This window comes from Glossina fuscipes, unplaced genomic scaffold (genome assembly GCF_014805625.2).
Source record: "Glossina fuscipes isolate IAEA_lab_2018 unplaced genomic scaffold, Yale_Gfus_2 1, whole genome shotgun sequence".
In the NCBI taxonomy this organism is placed as follows: domain Eukaryota; kingdom Metazoa; phylum Arthropoda; class Insecta; order Diptera; family Glossinidae; genus Glossina; species Glossina fuscipes.
In genome coordinates, this window is record NW_023998415.1 from 10,388,411 (window position 1) to 10,394,620 (window position 6,210).

The 6,210-nt window shown below is 32.3% G+C and overlaps 1 protein-coding gene across 1 annotated transcript in view; it reads right to left on the reverse strand.

Annotated features, from left to right (window-relative positions):
* LOC119632344 overlaps window positions 1–5,671 on the reverse strand; it is a 41,089-nt gene extending 35,418 nt beyond the window's left edge. The window contains exon 1 of the mRNA XM_038025196.1: window positions 5,101–5,671. The gene's annotated coding sequence lies outside the window, so the exon portion shown is untranslated. The remainder of the gene's footprint in view (window positions 1–5,100) is intronic.
* Window positions 5,672–6,210: the final 539 nt, after the last annotated feature.

The following is a 6,210-nucleotide window of genomic DNA, read 5'->3' on the forward strand; positions in this document are numbered from 1 at the left end:
AAAAAAAAAAAAAAAAAAAAAAAAAAAACTACTGATTAAACATTAAGTTAAGTTAAAAACGAATTTTAAATGCGCCTGATCAACAACAAACTGATCGCTAGTAGCGGTAATGGCATCGCGATCGTTAATAAAGCGGTACAAAACAATTTAAGCCTAGGAAAGGTATTTATTTAAAGGTGGGCGACAGCATTTTACAGCTAATTTATATTTTTATCAATTAATTCAATCGATGGAATTCATCGGAAACTGCTTTGTTAAAGGGTCTCATTCATATATATATATGAAGCGTTTAATTAATGAAAAAAATTTATGTGGGTTACGTGCTTTTTGTACACATCTCGTGCATTATTTGTGTGTATGTAAGTATGCGCTTGCGCGCCCGTTTAACTTTGTGTTTCATTTTTTTTGTTTTTTTTTTTTTTTTTTTGCTTTTTCTAGTTGTCTTAGTCAACGGAAGTTTTGTGATTTTTCAAGCGTTGGCTTTGACAAGAAGTCAAATCGCCTTAACAAGATACCGCTTTACTATATTTCCATAATGCCATAATATGCATTTGTTAATTCTCAATATTTCAATTACACGCCTTTTCAAACTGTATTATGGTTGCATTTTTCATTTTTTCCATATTTTTCATATTTTTCATTTCAATATATATGAAAAAAATTAAAGAGGGCGATAACGAGATTATATGAGCTATGATGTTTTTCACATGATATGTTTGTGTGTCTGTTAATTCGATTTTTACAGCCGCTAATTGCTTATGATTAAATATTAAAATTGTTTGCATTCAATTTTTGTCGTTTGATTTGATTTTTAATAGTTTTTACATTAATTTCGTTTTCACAACTTTTTTTTCTTTTCGTTACTGGTTAAATGGTTAAATATTTATGTTCAATTTATGCTAATATAATGTAGAAAATATTGAAGCGAATCTTAAGCAAAACCTCTGGCAGTACATCTTGACATTTTTTCGATATCTATTTTTAGTTCGTTGCGATCGTTTAGTTCGTATATTAAAGTTCTATGACAAAAATGCGACTTCTGGCTGGATCAGCGAATAAAAATTTCAAATCGATCGGTTCGGCCGATCGCTTTATTTATTTTCTTGACTTACGCTAAGCTGGAAAAAATTGCCCAATGATTCTAGCAATAAAACGCTGTTGGCTGCTATTAAAATTTCATCATTTAGTTTTAACCACAAATCTAATGAAAAGTAAATCGAACGAAACCTGCTCTTTGGTTGTTGGCTAATTAAACGATTACTTGAGACTTTTGTCTTTAAATTTTAACTTAATGTTTGGAAATAAGTCACTTGCAAGGGAGAAATGATCAATTGTGCGGAATTTACTTTTAAAACCGAAAGAAACGCCAAACATGCCAAACAAGAGAAGCCGAACAAGTAAGAAAATCGCAGCCGAATTTTTGGTACTCATTACCGTTATCCTCAAAAAAAGGCGATCAAAAAAACAAAAAACAAAACTAAATTTCCATACTCTGTAATATTGCATGGGCGTGGCTGATTTTTTCTATTTTTGTAGAATAAAAGTGCAGTTTATGGGTAAAAATTCAATCTTCAGTGCTTATATTGCACTGTGGGCGAGTCCTCTTACCGATTCGAAAGTCTTTCAAAATCAACCGGCGTTCAACGACTTTCTAGGCTTTTGCCAAACGCGAAGCAAACATCTGCATTGATTTGCGATTATCAGTACGCTCGTCACAGCAATTAACAGAGATGTGAACAGACAGACTGACAAACTTGTTAATCAAGTATATCTAAGCTTTATAGGGTGTCTGAAACTGCCGTTGATAAGGGAATCAAATTTTCATATTCTACCGATATTAGATAGTCGTGGGCGATTTTTTCCGCTTTCCACGTGCCCGTGTTTCAAAGCCGTCCCTAATATATAAACGGAACTTTTCATTGTTGTAGCTGTACGATAGCGAGTAAAAATTTAAATTTCTTTTACGTAGTCTCACGTTATGTTGCATCGTGGTTGCGTTCTTCGACCAATTTGACTCAAGTTTAATATCTGCGTTCAGAAATTTTCAATCTTTATGCCAAATCTCAAGCCGATTGTTGCTGATTTTTATGACGAGGAAAATGCTTACTAAACATATTACGTTGACGGACAGACAGAGGGACATATTTAAATTGGTTCAGCATTTCATTGATTGATGATTGATTTGGTTATTGCAAACGTTTGCACAAAATGAATGTGACCCGTCATCCTTCGGCGACGGGTACGAAAGTGGCGCTAATTTCAAATCTTTAAAAAATCATATCAATTGATATTAGAGCAAATGGAGAGTAATTCGAAAATCGAAATTTCTTGTAGATTTTGCGAAAATAAAAGACTTCTTTAGTGACAGATATATGCATATCTCTGGCCGAAGACCTCAAATAAACCGTGCCTTATATTGCGACTTCAAAATTGGCAAAATATTGATTTTAATTAACGAAATCAGTTATTTAGATTATTCATTATTTGCCGCTATTACGTAAGAATTGCGTTTACCTAAATCGTCTCATTTTTAAGGTAAAGCGAATTTAAATAAATTTTTTCCTTAGCGCAACAAATGTGAGTAAACTTTTGTAGGTATTAAGTGAAATCTTGATTTTTAATGAATTAAAAATTCATTAGCGTTTTCCGCGCCTCGGCACACTTTACTTAAACATTTCCTAGACATTAAATATCTGTAGGTTGTTTATACACAAAATATATAAAATAAACATACAGTGAGGAGCAGAGTGCAATGTTCGATTTGCTTTATATAATCAAATTTCAAGTTTTTGCCTTTTTCTTTTTAAAAAGGAAAATGTTAAACTTTCAATGAAAAAAAAAAAATTCAAGTATTCTTGGACTGTAAAAGATTCTGAGTACATTTACGTGTAACATTTTATCACTTGGAATTATTATGTTCCACGATCCTCTTTGTTATATCCAAAAATACCAATGGGATGAACGTAAAGTCGTAATTCGTTTGAGTTGTGCCCGTCCCACTTATCCATCTGGTTGCGCGCTCATTCCTAGAATTTTGGGCAAGAATAGCAACAATTTAAATAGAGATTTAAAAGTATACGTGTATAAGTTTTGGTTCGATTTTCAAAACAAATAAATTTAAAAATTATCAAGATTTGCTTCTAAGCTCCTTCACCCATAAATGAAAAACCAAAAAATTTATTTAAAAACAATTATTTTCATCATATGCTTACGACCTAAACCGCTAAATCCAATCGGGAATACAGGATAATATGATATAACTGCTCGTTTACAAGTACGACTAGGATGTCTGAGGAGATCATTTATATTTCGCTTAGACGGTGGATCTACAAGATTTATCTCACACGAATTTCGAATTATCTTATCTGTCATTCTCATTGTCTTTCGTTCGATTGAAAGCTGTCCGTTTTATATAATTATATATCTGACAAGAAGAAAAACAATTTTTTTCCTTTTCCCAATACAGGTAAAGAAAAATATATACATATATATATATATAAACTAATAAAATGTCAGAAGTTGTTCGCAAAGTTTCGATGGTTTCGTTATGCAAATTATAAAACAATAGAAAAAGTAAAAGAAAATGCAAATACAATATTTATCTGGGTTGATGCGAACGTTCGATAGAAGGATATCTATATCTATGCACGCATGTACGCAAAAAATCTCAAATCGATTAAGAAATCAATAGATGTGAGAGTGCATTTTTAATGCTTAATATGATGAAAACAATTCACATATTTATGTTAACTTATTCAGCTGTCAGTCCGGTCAATAGTGAATGTTTATATTTTTGCACCCATCATCCTTCGATATATCTTTATATATGTATGTATATATTTATTTTGCAAAACGTTTGCAATGCGCCAGAACGAAGCTTCATGGACCCCATAAAGTATGTAAATTCTTGATTTTACCATCGAACTATAAAACGATTCAAGCACATCGGTCTGTCCCTGTGTCTGTTGCTTTGTGTTGTCTATAGTAAATATTGTCCCGGTCGTCTCAAATTTCGCACAAAAGAAAGATTGGAAATATGTACCCACGCGGGTACATATTGAAATTGATTCAAATTGATCAAAGAACACGAGCGTAGTATAACATAACGCGAAACCATCTCTTTTTGCGAAAAAAAAAGATCTGGATGTTTGCTCGTTACTTATAAACCACAAAAGTTATAATGAACAAATTTGCATTTCTACTAGAAGGGCGGTCGTGCAACATCTATAAAAACGTGGACAATCTCAGCCACGCCCACTTGCAGTTTACATATAAACAAATCTGCATTGTTCTAGATATGTTTGTGAGCCCACAGGCGGCTAATATTATATTATAGAGTATGAAAATTTAGAGTTTTTTCTTTTTTTTTACCCCTTTTTAGATTATGGGTAGAAGAGATTCGGTCGCATATAATGCTTTTTTTTGGGGATTTGCGTTGAATGCGTCAAATGCTTGCAATGCGTTAGAATTTACGCCAAAAATTCCAATAATTACGAAAGCCCAATAATTAGGATCGTAAAGGAGATAGATATTGCTTACGACCTCCGTCCGCGTTCCATTTGAAATCAAGCTTATGAACTGAAGACGCTTAATCTTAATTTTTTTCGTCTTATTGTTATTTTTGTCCATTTAAAAAAAAATCGATTAAATTAGGCCACAAATGCGGCTAAAATTTCTTTATTATAACTGCGCCTTGTATCGTGCATATAACAACATTTCAAATAAGTTGTCCTGAATGATTTCCTGATATGTATTGAATATTAATTTTGTTGAAGATATTTTTTAAACGGATCTGGACGTTGCGCTTATGAAGTTTTGCATTTGAACAATGGCTTAATTTCGTTAATATATTTTTGAGAATGAATGACGTGGCACTTGATAGGCTAAGTTATGTCCAAAGATGTTCATGTTTGTCATATTGAAGGAAAGAATACCTTAGGGTGACCTATTGGAGCATATTAACTGGTTGCAACTTCTTGGTGGCATCCACCTTTCTTTACTTTATCACACAAACGACCAGCTGGTCGGAATTTAGTTATAGGCAACGTCCTTAACTTATTGGACGATCGTATGTGGAAAAATCCATTTTCCATATCTTACCTTGATTACGAGTATGTATGCGTGATGAAATCTTTTGTACGTAGAATTATTCATTTATTTTTGTATCTATTTTTATTTTTTAATTGCGTGCTTACTATAGGTGAAATCTTTTTCATGATATTTCCGTTTCTTTGCAGCCATTTAGTATGTCGATCACTAACTAAGATGTTTCTAACCTTCTTCTGCCAAAACGCTTATGTTATTTTCAGAAGCTGTCAATCCTTAAACCGCTTAAACCTTTATGTCATTCTGAACAATTAGCTTATGGAGTATAGCGATTTTGGTTTCGATTAAAAATAGTTTCTTGATAGGAAAAAATATCGTTTAAAACCGGCGTTGGCTCAATAAATGTCACAAAATAGCGAATCTCTGTCGAAAACAACAAATTGTTGCTGATTTTCCGACTTCAACTAAAGTCGTACGGACAACGAAAGCTGAAGGTACTAGAGATACCTGAGATTGTAAAAATTCATCCTTAAGATGCATTCACTATTTTGTGTGAAAATTTGAGCATGAACTTTTGACCTTCTTTTTTTTCCAAATTTGTACAGTTGTTTATTCACAATACAAAAAAAAAAATCAATGTAGTGATTCGGTGCACCGCCGAAATTTCACGAATTCAAGTGTGAATTGCTACCCCATATACCTCCTATATATTTTTTAAATCGGTTATCCAGCGATTATTATCTGTTTGCAACACTCTTGGAAAAAGAAATTAGGATCAAATGATCAGGTTACTGCGGAAACCGAGGTCTATATTGAGATTCCTGACAAATTGTTCTACAAAATGGATATCAAGATCTCAGAGAAGCATTCAATTAATCTAATATCGAATTTTGTAGAAAAATGTCTTTCATTATTTTTTCCCATTATGTTTTTCATTTATTATTATTGACTAAGGTATCATGAATTTTTAATTTGATGTTTGACACATTCACAAATACAGGCGTCTATATAAATAGATTAATGATCATCTAAATTGGGAGAAATTCTTGCCGTAACCTAAACTACTATATATGTATGTATGTATGTATAAATTTTATGAGTTACCATATATTTATGTTACCATATGTTATGTAGCAGTATGTATACACCTTTATTCTATTTGAA